The sequence below is a fragment of the Carettochelys insculpta genome, chromosome 6 (genome assembly GCF_033958435.1).
Source record: "Carettochelys insculpta isolate YL-2023 chromosome 6, ASM3395843v1, whole genome shotgun sequence".
Classification (NCBI taxonomy): Eukaryota; Metazoa; Chordata; order Testudines; family Carettochelyidae; genus Carettochelys; species Carettochelys insculpta.
This window is the reverse complement of record NC_134142.1, coordinates 66,475,360-66,496,073: the sequence shown is the minus strand read 5'-3', so window position 1 is coordinate 66,496,073 and position 20,714 is coordinate 66,475,360. Positions and strand designations below refer to the sequence as shown.

At 42.8% G+C, this 20,714-nt stretch overlaps 1 protein-coding gene across 9 annotated transcripts in view; it reads left to right on the top strand.

Moving 5' to 3' along the window:
- The window catches only part of SIPA1L1 (signal induced proliferation associated 1 like 1), a 321,214-nt gene that overhangs the window by 39,558 nt on the left and 260,942 nt on the right, over positions 1–20,714 (top strand). For 5 of the 9 annotated variants that reach the window (XM_074997152.1, XM_074997150.1, XM_074997144.1 and 2 more), the window contains exon 2: positions 9,961–10,060. The exons of the other annotated variants lie outside the window; for them this stretch is intronic. The gene's annotated coding sequence lies outside the window, so the exon portion shown is untranslated. The remainder of the gene's footprint in view (positions 1–9,960; positions 10,061–20,714) is intronic. 9 annotated transcript variants of the gene reach the window in all.

Sequence of the window (20,714 nt, the reverse complement as noted above, 5' to 3'; positions counted from 1 at the left end):
GGTTTGCGGATGATATAGTTATGATTGAAGAAGATGAGGAGAAGCTTGTGAAAACAGTCCAGGTGCTAAACGAGAAAGTGAAGTGGTATAGACTGACTATGAACATTGATAAGACAAAAACAATGGTATTTGGAGATAAGAAAATGGGATGGAAGATCATTGTAGATGGGATTGAACTAGAGAACGTAGAGGAGCTCACATCTGGGGAGCAGCATAGCATGATCTAGACTGTAAGAGGGAAATAGTGACTAGAATAGCGAAAGCAAGAGCGAGTTTGAAGGCGATTGGATAAGGTCTGGAAGTAAAAAGCAATGAGCTTAGGAATGAAGCTGAGCATCTTGAAAAAGTGTGTGTTTAGTAGCATGTTTTATGTATGTAAGACATGGGTGAAAGATTTGAATAGAAGAATATTGGTATTTGAGAGAACTTCTGTAGAAAGATCCTGAGACTAGCGTGGATGCAAAAGGTCACCAATGAGGAATTATATAGGAAGAGAGAGGCTAAAGAGAATCTACTGCAGAAAGTTATACAACGCAAGCTACAGCTATTCGAGCATATTTGCAGAATGAACAACAAATGAAAAATCAAGATGCTCGTGTTCAGCATAATGGACGGTTTGACTAGGAGAAGCAGACCCCGCAGAGAATGGGTAAATGATCTAGTAGATTGATATGGAGCTAGTCTGTAGAAACTAAGCCACTCTGCACTGTAAATGGAAAGATGGAAGGAAATCATGAGAGAGGCGTCAGACACCAATGGGCACCGAGCCCATGGTTGTTGATGACTATGACTGACTGATGCTTTCTGAGGACAAAAGGATGGGGGTGTAAGTGGAAAGGGAACACCAAATGGGTGTTTTCTGTGCACACATCTACAAGTTCCATTTTAAGAACTTAACGTTCGGGTGACATTATATGACTTACGATATGTTTTGTAAAGGGGAAAACCTATTTTAGGAAAAAAGAAAAGTCCAGAAAGGATAGTTCTACAAATGCTGTTATATTTGTCTTCTATGGGGGCCTCTCTTGGTCCAGAAATAGTTATCTAGTTGCACTGTGAAGTAAGTCCAGTTTTAACAGAACCTGTCCAAACTAATTGTGAATAAGTGTATTTTGAGTTTAAAAAACAAAACTGAACAGTGTTGTGAGTTAAGTAAGCCATTATTGTGGTTTGAATGAAAAACCCATTGAGACTGGGAGTTGTGAACTCGCTCATCTGCTGATAAAACAAAGCACAAGCCACAAACATAACACAAGGAATAAGTGACTACGTGTTGGAGTTTTTAGGCTGATAACTGGTTTTGGTAGGTATCTTTGTGGGAAGGCAGAGGAGACCAAAGACTGAAAAAGACAGAGGTAGAGGTAAAAATTTAGTAACAAAGCCAAGGAATAGTCTGAAAATTCAGTAGCCTGGAAAAAGCCAGTGTACATGGGTTGGGGCTGTAAACTTAAAATTGTTCCACCTGCATTTGTAAATTCTTGATGGTAATTAAGATTACATTAAAGGAAATACTAGGCTCCATTAACTTCTGCTTGAGACTCGAATGTGCCCAGAGCCCTGATCTTTGACTAGTTGATAAAATCAGAAAGGGGCAACAGTAAATACTTAGCTTTGAGAGCCAAGTTGTTGAAGTTTTGCTATTATAAATATAATTTAACAGTGTCTCTTGGGTTGTTACTTGGGGTTTTGTCGCTTGTGTTGTCTGGTGTGAGAGTCAGGGCAAATTTTTATGATGGAGGAATTCTGTACATGTAAGACTAATTATATGGAGAATAGACCAAAGGCCTAGCATTTGAAGGTTGACAATGGTGTAATTTATAGTTTGTGTGATAAATAAGCCCGTATATTAGTAAGACCACAGCATGGCTTGTCAGAGCCTGGGATGTGGTTGGTAATGCCTAGCAGGCAGAAGAGGAATCAGGCTTTTTGCTTAAAGCTGGGTTTCTTGGCCTGAGGCAAGGCTGTGGCCGAGGAAGGACTTATTGCTGTCTTGGTCAAATGCTTTGAGCAGCCATTCTGCTACGGCTGGGTGTAAGAGCCAGTCTGCTGACTGTTCCCAACAGACAGACATCCTGTTCTAAACCAGTTGGGATCATGAGATAGCCCTGAGACTGACTGTTCCAGGTCCTGATTCCGGATAGTTAAGTCAATATATGGAGACATTTAAAGTTCTAGTTACTCTTCCAGTACAAACCTCTAATGTCAAGCTTTGTTGTGTGTACTGAAACTTTTCCTCATGGAAATTTGGAATACAACTGTACTCATGCTTGCAACGGTCTTTGACCTATTGCCTCTATTGCCCTCCTTTAAACTTGGTGTGTGGTTTACCAGTGAACTGTTCTACATATTTAATTGCAAGGAGGGTAGTTGTAATTTTCTTCTTGGCTGTACTACAGAAAATGTAGATCAATGCTGTCATCATTGGCTGCAGCCTCCCTTGGCTGCAGAGCTCCAGGCAGCTGGAGTAGCTGCAGCCTCCTATGTCTCTGGAGCTCCAAGCAGCATGGCTACAGCCTCCCCCAGCCCTCATTCCCTGTCTGAGCCACCAGTTCCAGTGCTAGGAGGACAGGAGGTGGGGTGCAGCCCCCCAGCCTTTGTCACCACAAGAGTAGGCTGGGGGAGGGAACTCGGGGGGCCTCCAGTGGAGCATGGCTGATGGCAGGTGAGACAGTTGAAGGAGGCATTGTCTTCCCCCATCTGTGACTGTCATGTTGACAGATAAGCAGTCATGTAGCACTTTAAAGACTGACTCATTTATTAGGTGATGAGCTTTTATGTGGTGGACCTGTTTCTTCAGATCTGGAGATGGTGCTATACTGGAAATGCTGTTGAACATGAATGCAGATAGTGTCTGTAGTATTTCCTGGAAGTGGGAACATCAGTGCAACAGCTAAAGCCTTGTCTATGGGATAAAAATCTGGCATGCTAACAAGTGGATGGCCCCTAAGCATAGGACCTACAATACACCAAGTGTTAGCACCAAACTGCTACCAGCAGCGTGCAGACAATTGAACCACTGTGAGGCTTGCACTTGCTCTGAGCCTCTAGGTACAGTTACAGATGTTGTATATGTTAGTCAGTTTATTTGAAAAAGTGGACGAAAGATGACATAGGAAACTTGCAGGTGATGCACACTTAACTGTGGTGAAGATGAGAGAGGACTGTGGAGTTTCACAAGATCCTAACAAATCTAAAGACGGGCAGGAGAAAGGCATTGGAAATTGAGTACTGACAGATATAAGACTAGCAGGTGTATCCTGCATTGCCCGGCTCTTGAACTGAAGTGGTACTTTGAAAATAAATGTATGTGCATTTTTTTTTTTTTCAATGATCGTATTTATCAAAAATGAATTAAAATGAAGGCTGGAGTGAGGAGAGACAGGGTGGGGGCTCAGGGCAGGAGTTGGAGTGCAGAAGTCAAGGCATTTGGGAGGTACAGAAGTTAGGGCAGTGGCCTCAGCACGGAGCTGGGAGTGGGGTGGTTACTGGGGCCACCTGTGGCAGTGAGATTGAAGCTGTTACTGTGGCAGCTTCTCCTGAGGGAGCCAGGGCAGTGCTCCCTCGTGAGCTGCCACTCCTGGCTGGGCCGGAGCTGCACTCCCCGTCCAGTGAGCCCTCCTTGTAGCAAAGGGTCTGGGGCTGCATGTATGTTGGGTGGGGGCTTGGGCTTTGCAAGGCGGCCCTGGCCTCCAGCTGCCTTCCTTGTGGCCTGCATCCTGGGGGGTGCGGGGATGGGGTGGGAGCAACCTTCAGCTTTCTGCTGCCCCCCACGTGTGCATCTTCTCCATGGGATCTTTACTTGGGGTAGTGGTTGCCCTGTCCTGTGGCCTGTTGGGGGTGGGGCAGCGCTCTGTGGGTTGATTTGAGCCTCCAGATTGCTCCCTCCATCCTGCACTGGTCTGGGGTGAGTGCTTTGGGGGCTCCCTCCAATTTGCAGCCCATTTGATGGGGTGCTGCAGGGGCTGGCCAGGCTGTGTGCCCTACCACCCGTTTCCAGCGCTCTCTGAGGCCTACAGGAGGTCTGGGGCAGGGACCAGGCTCTGGTGGCAGTCCCTCCCTCCTGCAGACCTGCCCTCCACAGCCTGTAGGCTGTTCAAGTAGGGGTGAGGCACTGAGGGCCACCCTCACCTCCTGTGGCCCCCATTCAGCCTGCAGGTTGTTTGTCGGGGAAGCTCTTGAAGGTGCTCCCAGCTCCACTGGGCTCCCTCTCCCCTGCAGCTCACAGGCTGTCTGGGGGTGGGGGCAGGTTCTGGGTGCACTTTTCCCTTCAAACTGCCCCCCTCTGGCCTGCAAGCTGTCAGGGTGGGGAGCCAGCCACCAGGGGCTGCCCCCCACCGCCAGTGCTTCCTGCGGCATACAGGCTGTCTGGGGGGAACGACCAGGGTCTTGGGGCTTCTCTTCCTCGCTGCAGATCATCTCCTCTGTCCTGTAAGGCTGATGAAATGGGGCTGAGGCTCTGCAGGTTGCTCCAGTGGGCTCCCCCTGCCCTGCAGGCTGTCTGGAAAGGTCTGCTGCCTGTAATATTTCTGAGTACTACTGACAAAACCAATCCTGGATAAATTGCTTAAAACTTACATTTACGGTCCAGACTGGGGTCTCCTTCTTAATAAGGCAAACAAAGCCAGCCACAGAAGTCCCTCTGGTAGCCCCTCTGGCCAGCCAGAAATCACACAGGTAAATCCACAAATTCTCCAGATGCTCTTAATGCACAATGAAAACATGTTTCCCCAAATCCCCACAATTCTTTCAGCTGCCAAAGGGACTAGCCTCATTCCCATGTCATTGTATACTTAGATCTTACTCAAAACAGCACACTGTGCCAGTCCTTTTAGAATCTAAAATCTAAATAGTTATTAATAAAGAATAGGGTGAGAGAGAAAAAAATGTTAGAGGTAAATGATATACATCAGTTTAGCTATTGATGCAGGATACAGCTGATGGGACAAGCTGTTGTCTTGAATGTCTGAAAATACATCCCCTGAGGGACAGGTCCCTAGTTCATGCAGGCTTAGTTAATGAGGACTGAAGAACAACATGACCATGATATGATGAAGCTCACCACTAAAATGTCTAAAGGTATAGAGCCAATAACTATAACTTCACATACAAAAATGATACAGATGTCCAAGTAGCATAGACTAAACCATAAATATTTAAAATGGTCATGGGCAACCAAGAATAGTAAGTGCCCCGTCTTCATGTCAGTGGGCCGCATGGCTGGCAGTGTTTGGCAACCTGTGGCCCACTGGGGTTCCACCTGCAGCCCTTTCTTCCCACTTTTTCACATGCATCTTGGGCAATGGAACCCAGCATTTCTGACTATTCTTCCTCCCTCCCAGCATTTTCAAAGCCCTGTGTTGTCTTTATGCATGTATGGGGTGTATATAAGAAAATGGAGAGAGGATAGTATGAAGGCAGGTGTTCTGAACTGGGCAGGAGACTGTTCTCATTCTGGATTGCCATCACCTGGAGATTCTCTAAAAAGTTCTGTGTAAGCACAGCCTAAGTGTATAGAAAGTAAGAGGGTATATTCTGTCTGTAAGCAGGAAAGTAATCAGAATTGTGCAAGAGTTAATTATCAAAAGGATGGAATGATGGTGTATAGTTTGAGGTATGCAATAATTTTCTCTTAAATTTTACTGTGAAAGAAGTGTTGTAAGGTTCTGTTTAGAGATCTTTTATGTTCCTTGCTAGGAATAGTCGATTTTGTGCCTTTGCATTTCTGGTTTTGTTCCCACAAGTTTGCACTAGTCTTTTGTGCTCCTCCTCAGCAATTTGTCTGTCCTCACTTTCTTCAGGGTTCCTTTTTGATTTTTGGTTGTAAGAGTTCTTACTGTTCTTGCTGTCTGTCCTTCTCATCAGGATAGTTTGCAATTGTCTTTAACATAATCTTCTTGGGAAAACTGCCAGCTTTCCTGAACAGCTTTATTCCTTAGATTAGGGTGGGCAAAATACAGCACGCAGGTAGAGCCAGTTCACCAAATCACCGGATCTGATCTGCAGACTGCTCCACTGGGACCCTCAGGCACTCAGTAAGAAGCTGTTAAAGCATCATGGAGCAGCCCCATACTGCTTTAAGCAGCTTCCTGCTCCATGCATCTCTCTGCTCTGGACCCCAGGAGGTGGTGGGAGGCTTTGCATTCTGTCCCTGGCCCAGCATAAATATGTCAGCTTTCACTGGCTGGCTTCTGGCCGAGAGAAGCTCAGATTTTGCTGGGTGGGCAGGAGCAGTGTATGAAGCTTTTCTTTTCCTGGAGTGTCTGGAACAGACACACACACGGAGCTTACTTGACTGTTCTGGGGCTGCAGGAAGTAGGAAGCCAGCCTCAGACAACTGCTGGCTCAGAGCTACCTAGGTAAGTGCCTCCCAGCTACAGCCTGCCTCTGGCACCATAGCCCCTTCCTCCTCTCAACTCCCTACCCCAGGTCATCACCCAAACCCTCTGCACCCCTTTGCCCCAGGTCACAACGCCCTCCCAAACCCTGTACTCCTGCCCACATGCCTTTCCCAGGCCAGAATTCTCCCCTGCACGCACCCATATCACCTCCCAGACCCTGTCTCCCAAGCACTATTCTCTTTATTTTTCTATCCACGTGCAGAATAAACTTATGTGCACCAAGGCGTGTGCATCACCACTAGAAACACATGCTGCCCACTGTGGGTGGCTGTGGGTGCTCTGCTAATCAGCTGGACAGCACCTGAATCTCTCCTGTGTGGCTGCCCAAGCACTCAGCTTACAGGCACTCTGCTCAAGCCCCTGACCCAGCTTACAACTCCCTCCACCCAAACTCCCCCTGACCCCAAGCTGTCTCCTGCATCCCGGTCCTCTATCCCCCACTCCCTTTTGCACCCAACCTCCATCCCAGACCCTGTACCCCTCTATATAAAAGTACAGCCCTTGACCATGCTCCGAAATCATGGAATGCTGCCCCCTCCATCCTTGCCCTAAATTTTCTTCCCATGGGACTTCAGCTAGCAGTTTTAATCTGGTTTTTTTTGAGGTCCTCTGTTTTTATTCTCTCTCACGCCTTTTCTTAGAATCACAAAATCTATTGTTTATGGTCACTTTTACCCAAATGGTCTTCCACCTTCAGATTCAATACTAGTTCCTCACTGTTGGTCAGAATCCATTCTAGAATGGCTGTTCCTCTACTTTCTCCACTCTCTGAAACAAAAATTTGTGTTTTGCTATATTACTTTTCCAGCATGTGTCTGGATAGTTCAAGTCCCCAATTCCACTAGGTCTTGTTTTTTTAGTTATGTTTGTTGTAAAAATGACTGATCTAGATGCTCTTTCTGATTAGGTGGTCTATAGTAGAGCCTTTCCATGATGTCACCTCCCCCTTTTTTTTTTATTCCTGTTACGTTACCCAGACATTTTCCTCTAATTTGGCTCACCTCATTTTTGATTTCAGAACAAAAGGAGTGTGCATAGATATGTACTATTTTAGAAAACTTTTCTTTTGTCCTACATGTCTTGGGCTTACGAGACTTATTCTGTCTCAGCTCCTTATGGTCCCCGGAAGGAACCCCGTAAGCATGGCAGCCCGTCATGGAGGTCCACTTTCCTGAAGTTAAACCATAGGCCCTTCTGCATCTCAAAACTACATCTCTCTGAGCCTTCAGCAGGCCTCCCTAGGGCCTCCACTTCCAGAGGAGATAATGCCACTCCAATCTCTAGACTGCAGTGACAATCAGCCAGTGTAAAAGAGAAGGGTATATTGAGCATCTCAACAATGCATAGGAAGCTCTCAGGGCCCTTGGGCCTAGTGTCTCTTACACAGTACATACAGGTTTCTCTTGCCTCCATGTGGACTCGCTGTTTTCTCTCTACAGTCCCAAACCACCACCTTCCAGCTGACTTATCCTATATAATTTCTCCCAACAGCTCCTCCCCTGTTTTCATCTTCCATCCCAGGTAAACAGGTGCCTGGGGTGTGCTCTTTTCCATCCTTTGCTATGCACCTTTTTCCCCATCTCTGCCACCCCTGGCTGGAACTGGCAGGTTAGGTCATCTAGGTCCTCTTTCCTGTGTCTTTTGTCCTCTTACTGGCCAAAACTGGCTCACTGCCAAGCTGGGGTGAACCTCCTGGTCACAGATCACTAGCAGCTGCTTCATCTCCAGGCAGTTGTCTGGTTCCTGGCTGCCAGGTGAGGTCATACCTGGTCCTCTGTAACAACAAACCCTGTGTCCCACCGCCTCATAAAATATTCAACACAGCAAAATAGGGAGACAGCTTTCATGTGAAACACTAATAAAATCCCACACTTTGTCATAGTGTATCAGTCTGATTTCTTTCCACTAGTAGCTCTGTATTGCATTAGTAGTGCAGTGGTGAAATACAAGGGAGAACTGAAGCTGTGAGCCCCAGGGTTAAAACTTGGAAGCTGTACAGTATTTGCAGGTTTTGGCATGAGTTTGATGTCTTTGGTGGTTTTTTGTTTTGTTTCTGCTTCCATGTGATTGACTTCCAGTTTACTGATAATTCCATCACTTTTGTTTAAGTATCTTTAAGGTTTTGTTTCATAGAACAGTTTGTGCTATATGAACTGAAGACTTCTGTAAGTCTGTACCGTAAGTGGCTGAAAACCTATAGTATTTGAGAAAATGATGAGCATATCTTCATTTAAGATGTGTGGTGACTTAAAACAACTTGATCTTGTTTTGTGTAAAAAGTGTGATAGATTTACCAGGCCTAAAATTAATTTGTTTTGAATGACTTTCATAAGAGCCTCAATCAAAGGATAACCCAGCCTCCAGACAATATCATCCCTATCATGGAGTCCGTTTTAGTAGCTCTCACTCTGGCCAAGAAGGGAAAATAGTGCAGTCCTTTACAGCTCCATTAGAAAGCTACAGAGTGGTACTACTTCTTACATTTGTCTTACAAAAGTTAATTCTGATTTTGAATTAAGAATTACTTCAACTCAGATTTAACATGTAATGAAACTTAGATTATGTGCTGAATTAGGAAAATCCTCAGAACTCCAATAATGCAACACTGCAAAAATTTCAGTTTCTCATCTAGATGGCTTTTGAAGAAACCCTAGGATTGGACTTTCTCCATGACTGTGCTCTTGACCCGTTTATGCTGCTTCTGCTCCTCCTCCTTGTGCTGTTGCTGCTGCTGAATGATTAAAGGGTTGGAATGTGAAGTGGTCTTTAAGGTTGTCATTTTGGCCTTTTCATAAGAATGGAGCATCTGGGAGAGAGTGCAATGTATATGCAATTCCAGACCATAATGTTAGGTCTTGTCTTGTACACGTTGTCCTTAAGCATTTTAAAATATGCACAGATTGGGGGGAAAGCTCAGTATCTGTTGCATAAGAGAAGGTAAAACTATTGGATCAAGGCACCATGGAGATGGTCACCATAGAATATTTTGGGAAGAGGAGGCACCAAAAGTAGTTGAGTTCTCTTTGTATTTTCTTTAATTACATAGGCGCTATCTGGAACCATCAAATGCCACTTAAGGCACATGTTTCTATGTTAAAATTCAGTGGTTGTGACCCATTGTTTTCTACCATCTTTTTAATTTATTTTAATTGAGTCCATTTTCCTATTGTAGTTCTGAAGGGTTAGAATGGTTAATCTCCATTGGATAGTTTTGCTCATTGAAGCTGTATATCTTCTGATCCAGGGGATGTGGAAAGTATTTTAGTTTTGAGAACTATAGAGAACTTAGGGCCCTTTTTTACCCCGTTTCCTTGTCTGTCTGAGGAAATATTAGAATGGATAGCAGGACAAGACTGAGGGCAAGCTGTATGGAAAATTCATTCAGGTATTGGACTTGTTCTTCCCTCAGTAACACACAGAGTGAAAAGGCTATCTGTTCCATTTTTGAGTTACTGAAAACAAATCCTTGCTTGGAAATTGCTTTTTGTTAGAATTTATTGGAAGGGTTTCAGTCTTTGCTAAATTGCTGCTATATAAAATCCTGTGTTTTAAAAATCTGCAGATGGAACTCCTCTTTTCAAGTTGACTTGGCATTGAGTCTGGCAGAACAAAAACCTCCAAGAATTCAAATTAACGTACACATAAGAGAAATGAGGAACAGGGTAAGAATTCAAAATTGATGTTTTAAAAATAACATATACAGAGATTTTTTTGGCTACCAAGGCATGTAGAGTATGACTTTCTGCTACATAGCTGGAATGAGTTAAAGGAACTTCTAAAGGCTGCGTGTGTAATTGGACTTAGATTTTCACCTATGAGATGAGATTAGATGAGATGTCACCATGGTTGTATGCTAAATCTAGACTTAACAATACGGTAAAGATGAGTTGCTTTGTGTAGCACAAGAGTATAACCAAAAAAAGATGACCTGAATATGTTTTCTGAAGGAGAAACTTGACTTTGTCTAGGGCATCTCTTTTGTTTTGCACACTTATGAATATAAAGCAACATTCACTACCAGTTAGAGAAAACAGTGAGGAAGTAGAAAGTGTTCTTGTAATTTGGAAGTTGTCATCCCCCTCTGAGCACTGTGAAAAAGTAACAAGTCCTTGGGAGGTCCAGATTCTGCAGCTTCAGAATAGCGTGAAAGATTTTTTTGGGTTATCGAGTGTATTAATATATTTTTGTCTGGAAAAATTTTTGACACACCTTCAAAAAGCCCACATTGCAGAAAAAGTTAAGCCAAAGTGGAATTTGGAATAGAACCGCCTGCTCTTTTTGAAGATCTTTTCCACAGTGCATAGTTCAATAGTGTGTCTGTTCTCTGCTGTTTCTAATGAATTAATGTGTGTTTCCATGGACATAACTGTGGGTGATTCATTGCGGTTATTTGTGACTGGCTCATTTTTTTGTGTTTCTAAGTTGTTCTGCTCTGGACTCTGTGAATGTTTTTTCTTTTAATATTTAGAACTTAAAATGGCCATGGTACGGTAAGTGAGCATGCATAACAAAGTAATTGCTGTACAATGATTTCAGACATTGAAGCCTGTTCTTTTTTACAAAAGAACATGTAATTCCTGCAGTGCAGAGTTTTGAATACAAATTATAGTGCTGCTCTTTAAGATAGATTTGCCTTAGTGTCAGTCCCGCCCTCCCCCCCCCCCAGCAATAATGCCAATGTTACGTAGCAGATAACAAAATAGGGGAAACTAACTTTTTATTGTGAAAGTGGATTTTGCCTCCGATTCCCAAAATAAGGCAAATATGAGGAATGGGAAGACTGCTTATTATAGCTCTTTTTGAAGATATATGTTTTTAGGACATCTCTAAGATGTGACAGCAAGTGAACTGATGAGGATTTCCCAGACACAAGTAGATGAGGTAATATCTTCTATCAGACCAACTTCTGTTGGTGTAAGAGACATGCTGTTCAGCTTTCACAGCTCTTCTTAAAATCTGTGAATTAAGCCCGTGTGTGTGTATTATATATATAAAAGATGTGCTGCTGCAGTGCATCTTGTGAAGACACTGTATGCTGACAGGTGAGAGTTTCCCCCTCCATAAGCTATGTCAGCAGGAGAAGCTCTCCTGCTGACATAGCATTGTACACATGTTTATATTGTCAAAACAAAAAGCAGTCAAGTAGCACTTCAAAGACTAGCAAAATAGTTTATTAGGTGAGCTTTCGTGGGACAGACCCACTTCTTCAGACCAAGACTGGTCTGAAGAAGTGGGTCTGTCCCACGAAAGCTCACCTAATAAACTATTTTGCTAGTCTTTGAAGTGCTACTTGGCTGCTTTTTGTTTTGATAATGTATAGACTAGCACGGCTTACTCTCTGTTACTGTGTTTATATTGGTATAACTTATGTCACTCAAGTTGGAATATTCACACCCTGAGCGATAAAAGTTTTGCCAACGTAGGCGATGTCTACACTTACAGCTTAACTCAGGGTTTGTTCTACATATGCAGCACTGCATAGCTTAAGAGATGTCACCAGTACTGACTGGCAAATGTTTCCTGTCAGAGTAGGTTTATCACCTCTTAGAGAGATAGTAGCTAAGTTGATGGGAGCAGCCCTCCAATTGACATAGCGCAGTCTATATTGGATGTTAGGTGGGTATAACTGCCTTGCCCCTGAACAATTTAGTTGTACCCATGTAAATTTGTAGTGTAGACCAAGCTTCAGAGCATCAATGCTAACTACAAGATTTGAACAGATTGTTCAGCATATATAGTGAACGTATTTCAAGGGACCATTCAAAGTGAAGTGGCAAATTAACACCCATCCAGTCATAGAGAAGAAAGGAGTGTTAAGAAGTTAACACTTTAATTTCCTACTATCAAACATTCCCTTCCTTTAAAGCTCCTGCCCACACTTTATCTTGGTCTACAATGTCAGAATGAATAGTGTGCACCACGTCAGTTTAAGGTGCGTGGGGAAATAGGTGGATTAAGAAAATTTGCAAATTGATCCAATTTCTTAGCTACAAAACAAGTGTAGCACAGGCAGCAATAGTGCATGCTTTGGCACACTGCTCTGCTCTTGACAGTACCTCCATGTCAGGGGTCAGCACCCACAGCATGGGAGCCAAGAGCGGCATGTGAGCTGATTTTCATTGGCATGTGAGGCAGGAGCTCATCCCCGACCCTCCTCTCCCATGCAGCCAGGAGCCTGCTCAAAGCCATGCTTCCTATGGATTAAACAAAAGACCAACTGATACTACCAATCACCGCCTGAACGGTAAAGCTCTGCATCATAATTTGTTAATGAAGCTGTTGTAAGTTGGACTGTTTGTGACTTTAGAAAGTATCACTGGCACTTGGACCATGCATAGAGGTCAAAAGGTCAGATTTCAGCACTCTGCCTTGGAAAGGTTGCTGACCCCTGTTCTATGCTATTGTGAGGAACAGTGTAATGCAAGGGTAGTTACATTTTCTTGCTCTTTAAATTCTGAGGGCATTGTCTACACTACTTGAGTTGACCTACATTAGGTCAACTTTCAGCTGCCACTGTGATTATTGTGGTGGTTAACATCCCCACTCTCATGCTGTCAGTAGAAGAGCTTCTGGTAAGGACACGCACCCCAACAAAAGAGGCATAGGCACAGACTCCGTGGGAGCTCTGGGTCTAGAGCAACCACATGCTCAGCACCCACTGGTAGCCAAGCTCACCCCCTACGCATCTCTTGACCACTGGTGATCCCACTGACAAACTCCCTCCCTCCTTTTCTGGGCCGTCTGCTCATTGCAAATAGGGCCCTCTGGGAGTCAGGGAGCTCAGATGTGACACGCTTGGGGGAGGAGGAGGTGGGCAAGGGGCAGAAGGGCATGGTAACATGATTCTCTCTCCCTCTCCCCCCCCCCCCCCCCCCCCCCCCCCCCCCCCGCCGCCAGCTAAAGGAGAAGTTGGTGCCTGTGGTAAGTGGGACAGTATGGGGGGCTGAGAGCCTGGCCTCTTACCTCTCCATGCAGCTCCCAGCTGAGAGCCCAGCAGCTCTTTGACTTGTGCTGGGATCTTGGCTGACACCTTTGCTCACTATGCACCCCCTCCTGGCCCCCTGCTGTCCACTGGAAACATGGCTGTGCCTCACTGCTGGAGCCCAGCTGCACTGAGATTCTCAGCCTGGCTGAGAATGTGGTGCTAGAAACTCCAGGAGCTGGGTGTACAGGGGTGGGCTGAGGCGAGTTGGGAGTATGGCAGGTATCATGGCTGCCTAGGGAATGGGCAGTCAAGGGCACAGGGTGTCTGAGTGATAGGCACCCTTCCACCTTTAGTTACATCCCCCACTGTGATCCAGGCTTTCTTGTGAAATTCTTGTTCCTGGACAGAAACTTGAAATTGACAAGAATGACAGTCAACAACCAATGTAAGTAACCTACGGTAACCTGTGTCATCCTAAATACACCAACATAAGCCCTAGGCACCTTGTTGAAGTTCAAGTAGAGTTACTATGTTGGTGTGGTTGGGTGCTTACATCTGCCAGAGAGATACCAGCATAGTAAGAGTGACATGACTTGCCTTATTTTGACCTAACGCTGTAGAGTAGACAAATTTTAGGATGGGTCTGCAAACAAGGGTATGCTAATTGATGGTGGTTTAAAGATGTGTTTAGCATTTTAAAATTGAAGTGAGACCATCCATTCATTGTATAGAAGCCATAAAAGAGCCATCAGGTTGTAATAAACTTGCTATGAATAGGGGCTAGATTTGAAATGGCAGTGCAAAGGTGGTAACCTGTACTACTTCATTTCCCAACCCTTGAGCCATATAGCTTGTTCTTTTCAAGTGCAACTTCAAAGTAATGTGCTCCATCAGTGACATGGATTTTTACATTGTGATCCTGTAGTAAAACTTGACTTCAGTTAATTCCTTGTGTGCAGTCAAAATACGAATTTGTGGATAAGTGCCAGCAGTGGACATGGAGAGTTTGTTTTGTTGTATCAATAGTGGAATCTAGTATTTTATGTTTTATATTTGTATTTTAGTCTAGTTCTAGGAAGTTTAAATCCAGTAGTGGTTAAAGTGAGATTGATACTGTGCTTATTTGGCAGGTTATATCTGTCAATACTTTGGTACTGCAAACAAACACTGTCTCTTGATCACTGTACAGTTGCATATTCCAAGATTATGCACTTTACAAACCATAAGGAAGATCATAAAGTTTGCCTATAAATTGTTTTCAGCGGTTGGATGACTCGTAGAAAAGAAAGGGGTGTAATTTTAAGGGCTGTGTAGTCAATCAGGGTATCTATTAAGTTTTTTTTCTTTAATTGTTTTGAATTTTAAAATTATACTAGGCTACACGTATTTTTTTTGTGTTACAAGAAGGTCTAACCTGATGAACTTTCCACAGTTACTTCAATTTCCTTTGAAGACCCTTTTCAGTAAGGTGGCATTTCCTTCAATCTTTTGTTGTTAATAGTTTGGTGTGACATGTTTCTGACTTTTGTGAAGGTATTGTCTTACACGACAGTTCATCAGATATGCCAGCTCTGAGTGAAAGTTACTACTGTTTACCCATTATGTAGCAATATTTTATATACTTTTAAAAGGAAAGAAAACAAATATTAATTTTTGTGATTTGTAAAGGTGAATTAATGTACAAAGGGAGTCCTAGAACTGCTTCACTTGAAAGCAAACATTTCATCTACATTGTTTGTCCTGTAGAATAGTTAAAATGACAGTAAATCATGGTTTGGAGTACTGCTGAAACAGATTAGTAGTTCACCTCTTTTTTTTTTTTTTCAAGATGCTGTTTCTGCTATGCCTCCTGACAGTTGCATCAAGAATGCTCAACTGTAACTTTTATTTGGGGAGAAATTTATGCTATGGGGTTTCCTCATCTTTGACCAGGAGAGTAACTAAAGTTAAATAATAACATACACTAGGTGTGCCTCTTGGCCCGAGTATATCTATAATAATGATGTGAAACGACTTTGAATGTGTTTTAACTTGTTGGATTATGTGTTAGGCAAAAGCTGCTGCTCAGCATAACTGGAAATATTTGATAGACTTGTAGTTAGGCATAGAATATCCCCTGCTTATTATAAATGGAAAATTTTGGCCTCTCCCTGACTTGCAGATGCAAAGAGGCATTATTTTTGGTAATGTATGGTAAACAGCTCCTTACGTTTATTATATAGTATAAATCTAGTTTAGTGAAGTTGTTGGAAGGAACAAAGCACTTCCTGAACTTTATTTGAGATTATTGTGTTTTGAACAATTGATGATAATGGGTAAAACATCTGAACAATTAAACCGGGCTTATGTTCTGTAGCTAATATTTTTATTATGCATCTCAATTCACTGTTTGGCTAGTAAATTAGAATTGCATTGTAAGAAAAGATGATAGATAAGATTCAAATTTAATGTGTATTTTAAAAAGTTTAAACCCTAGTTTTAGATGTTTAACATGCTCAGCTTTAAGTATATTAGATAGCTGCCACATTCATACTAAGTAGTGAGGGGCAAAGTGTTTGGAATGATTCTAGATTATTTACATTCATTGCTGTGTCTCTAAAGGTTTTTGTATACACTCAGAAATCTTTTTTTAGTTTTTTTTTAAGCTAAATGTAACAGTTTGAGTTTTGAACAGTATTTAAAAAAAATGTGATGTTTGTGTTTTAAGAACTGTCTAAGTCGAGGCTGGCAATCTAAAAATCCAGATGTTAATTGTAATGTAATTAGGGTTTTCATGGATAGTGGGATTTTGTGTGTGAGAGAGAGAGAGTGTGTGTGTGTGTGTGTGTGTGTGTGTGTTTAGAAAATTAATTTCAAGTTCAGTATGGAATTGTATGATATTCTGAAATAAAAGTGTGTTTTTCTTTCATTTATTGTAAAAATGTATGAAGTATCTGAGCACAAGAGAAACAAAATAAATCTTCTGAAGCATCAAACTGTTATCCACTAATAGAAAATCCTCACTTTGAATCTGTTGCTGGGAATAAAATCATGAGACTAGTAAGGATATTTTGCTGCTGCTACTTACTGACCCTATCAACTCTTTTCCTTCCTCTCTCTCTCCCCCACCACCCAAACAAAAAAAAAAAAACCTCAAGAAACACCTTTCCATGATTTATGCTGTGTTGCTTGCTCCTGGAGAACACTTTTGTCTGTTGGGTGCATATATTTATTATAATCAGGAGTCTTAAGCAGGTGGTTGGGGATGAAGTATTGGTGATGCTCAAGCTCTGCTCATAATTGAACTCCTTGGTCTTCTTGCAGGAAGTTGGCTCAGCTCATGGCTGTCCTTAGGATTTATGGGGCCTTTACACAGCACTATTAAACTGGTGTGCCCATGCCCAATAGCAGCTGGTGTGTGAGATTTTTTTGATATGTGATTTTTTTTTTTTCCATGTTCAGCAACGCACAAATGAAGTATTTTTAAAGCAAGTTTTAAACTAAGGTCGTGTGTACTAATACAGTGCATGCAAAAACTGAATGGCTTCCTTACCACTTGAATGGCTTTTCACAGGTTCTCCTTTTTTAGCTCTGGCCGGCTTTCTGCATTTCAGTTAACTAGATCCTCTCCTGAAGAAGCAGAGGCACAGAACCGCAATAGGGTGCGGCACGGTAAGGGGGTGGACAGTAAGACCCAGTGGTACCCCAAAATTTTCAGGTGCCACAGGTAGCTGCATAGTCTACATATGGGAAAGGACAACTTTGACTGAGATTTTTTTAGATGTGTTACTGGTATGCATAATTTCAAGTTAATTCTGAATGTAAGATATTTTTATTTTTATTTAAAAAGGTTGAGGGATATATTGCTGGTGGAATTTTAAAAAGAGTCTTTTCCCAAAGGTGATATAATTCAGTGTAATCCTGACAACTGAGCAGCTTGTCACAATTGCCTAGCAACCTTAGGTGCTCTACAAAGTCTTGCTGTTGGAGCTCCCCGCTGGACTGGTGACAAGCAGCCTTCCAGCTTGCAAGTCTTACACACTGTGTTTTAACTGCAACCTGCCACCCACACTGTCTCTTTTTACAAACCGTAGTCATGTCTCCAGGATATGAACACTGTCCTAGTCCCAGATTTCTCCCCCCACCCCCCCCCAAAAAAAAAAAAAAGAAAAATGTCTTGTACTTCCCAGTAGTCTCCTGGACAGTCAGTATACCATCTGTGGTTCCTTCAAGGAAACAATATACCCCAGTTGATTACCTTAAATAGTTATCCAGATACTTTAACACACTAGATTAAAAAAAGTTTAACCACAAGCAGAGATTTAAGGTGAGTTTAAGCAATGAAGCATAAAAATTAGTGATGGTTGCAAGAAAAATAAAAATAAATGCTTTCTACTGCCTAATTTAACAAACTATATATTAGATTCAAGCAAATTTTGTCACCATATGCTTCCAGCAGTCTTATGACCAAACTCCTTCCTCGGAATCCACTAGAACTGGAAGAGACCCTCGAGAGGTCATCGAGTCCAGTCCCCTGCCCTCATGGCAGAAACAAGCACCGTCTAGATCAGTGGTTCTTAACCTTTACTGCAGCCTGCACCTGTTTGGGTCTCAAAATATGTTCTTGCACCCCTTATCAAAAATCGGGGTGGGTGGGGTCTATACACTTTTTTAAATGCATATTAAATATAAGTAAAAGGTATAATATTAATAAATACATAGGTTTGATTTAACAAAGTAGTTGTACTTATGTGCCTGTGCTTAATTTGTGTTTTCAGTGATTTACCTTCTAAAAAATCTGGCAGGTGTCTCACCCCCAGAAAGGGCTTCATGCACCCCACAGGGGGTGCATACACCTCAGGATAAGAACCACTGGTCTAGGCCATCCCCAATTTTAGATGTCTGTCTAACCTGTTCTTAAATATCACCAGTGATGGAGATTCCACAGCCTCCCTAGGCAATTTATTCCAGTGTTTAGCCACCCTGACAGTTCAGAAGTTTTTCTTAATGTTCAACCTAAACCTTCCGGGCTGCAGTTTAAGCCTGCTGTGCCTAGTCCTATCTTCAGAGGCAGAGGAGATCAGTTTTTCTCCCTCTTCCTTGTAACCTTATTTTAGGTACTTGAAAACTGCTGTCGTGTCCCCTCTAAGTCTTCACTTTTCTAAACTATAAACAAGCCCAGTACTTTGTCTTCCTTCATAGCTCATGTTCTCTAGACCTTTTAATCATTCTTTGCTCTTCTCCGGACTTTCTCCAATTTCTCCACATCTTCCTTGAAAGGGACACAATACTCCTGTTGAGGCCTAATGAATGCCGAGTAGAGTGGAAGAATGACGTTCCAGGTCTTCCTCTCAACACTCTCTTGTTATTGCATCCCAGAATCATGTTTGCTTTCTTTGCAACAGCATCGCACTGACTCACGTTTACCTTGTGGTCCACTGTGACCGCTAAATCCCTTTCTGCAGTATTCCTTCCTAGACAGATGTTTCCCAGAGAGAGGGGGGGAATGGGGGGGACAGATGTTATGGTTGGAGTGGGTTGTCCTTCCATTTTTTGTCATAGAGGGGTAGCCATGTTAGTCTGTATCCACAAAAAACAGTGAGATGTCCTGTAACACCTTACAGACTAATAGATTTTTTTTTTTTGTGGATATCGTCTAACACAGCTACCCCTCTGCTACATGTCACTATGCAAGGCACTATACTTAACCGTATCGAGTAGAAGTCATCAACCTTGTGGGAAAAAAACTTGCACAGGTACAGACAGACATCTTTCTCTTCAAATGCAAATGGATGGACATCATTCCAAAAGGACTGAAGGTAAAAAATCCACTGCAATCAACATACTACCCAGACTATCGTGAGAGATTGTTCCGTGCACTCTAAGAAACTGAGGAACCACCTGATCAGTATCCTGTTCAGAAAACAGAAAAACATCAAAAAAATTTCATCTGTTAGCCTATAAGGTGCCACTGGACTTCTCCTTTTTTGTAGTTTCAGTGCTGTTGAAAAACATTTCTAGCCTGGAGGCGGAGTCTGTGTAGCATGATGGTTCCTGATGGGTTTTTTGTTTTGTTTTTAGCCTTTGTATATTCAAATGCAGATTTCCTTTTGTTTCCTCCCTTTCCACCTGATGTCTGTTTGCTGATTAAATTCAAACAAACACACACTCCTTTGTTCATGGCAAGTCTATTTTGATTAGTTTGGTGCTAGATGATTTTGAACAAATATTTTTAACATCTCACAGGAGGAAATTTATAACTTAATGATGCCACACACATTTCTGATTAGCGACTTACAAAACTTCAAATGATTAATCACAAGGAATACCTTATGTAAAGATAATTACAGTAACGTTTGTATGAATATTGGGAGGTAGTCTGTCATGCCCAATTTGGAAGAATCATTCTTTTTGATTTCTCCCTGTTAAAATAACTACGGCTTTTTTTCGACGTAAAGTGAGCCCAATTCCCTTTGTGTATGTGAGCATTATTTCAGTAGGAGCTGATAACTTGGATGTTTTTTATATTTAGGAGAGAGTGTACAGTAAACGTTGGATTTAATGGACCTTGGAAATAACGGACGCTGCCTGCCAGCCTCTACCCCTTCATAAATAAATGCCAGAGACTCACCAGAGCCGCCGTGGGAGCTAAAGGAGCTGCCAGGGCTGGAGGGGCCAATAGAGAGGCTGGGGCGACCAGGGCCAGAGGAGCCAGGGGTGTGTGCGGTGGGATGCAGGAGCTCTCCTCCACCAACCCCATGTGTATGGAGCATGTCAGTGCCTGGTGGGCACTCCCTGAAATGACACTGAGGAGCAGCAATAGTGTTGGAAGCTGCTGCCCCCGACAAGCTGAGGGCGGCCACTTTGTACCTTAGCAGCAGCAGCTCGGAGCTGGGGGCTGGAGAAGCCACAGCACTGAGAGCTGCAAGAGGTGGAGGGAGCCAGGCCAGCATTCGGCTCCTCTCCTGGTAATTGGGATAGGGAAATGGAGGTTTGAGGGTAAGAGAGGGGCAGACTGGGGGAAGGAAGAGTGGGGCAGAGGACAGGAGTGAATGATGAGCTGGGAAAGTGCATCATCATACAGTATAACCTTTTGGCTATAATGGATTTTTGGCATTAATGGACACCCCTTTCCCCATTAGTCTGTTAAATTGAGGGCTTACTGTATTGTAAAGCTTTCCTATCACCCTTAACTAGTGAAAGTTCTGGGCTTACTGCACCAGAGATAATGACTAGGGTCTAGTAACAGATGGTGTGTTCTTGAGTGAGTGTCTTCAAAATGAAAGTCAAGTCAAAAAGAGCTGTAATTAAATGTGATGGTTTTTAAAGATTTCAGACAGCTAGTTTTTTCTGCATATTATATTTAATTCCTGTTTTCATTTTCCTTTTAGTAATTTTTGTTGACATTCATT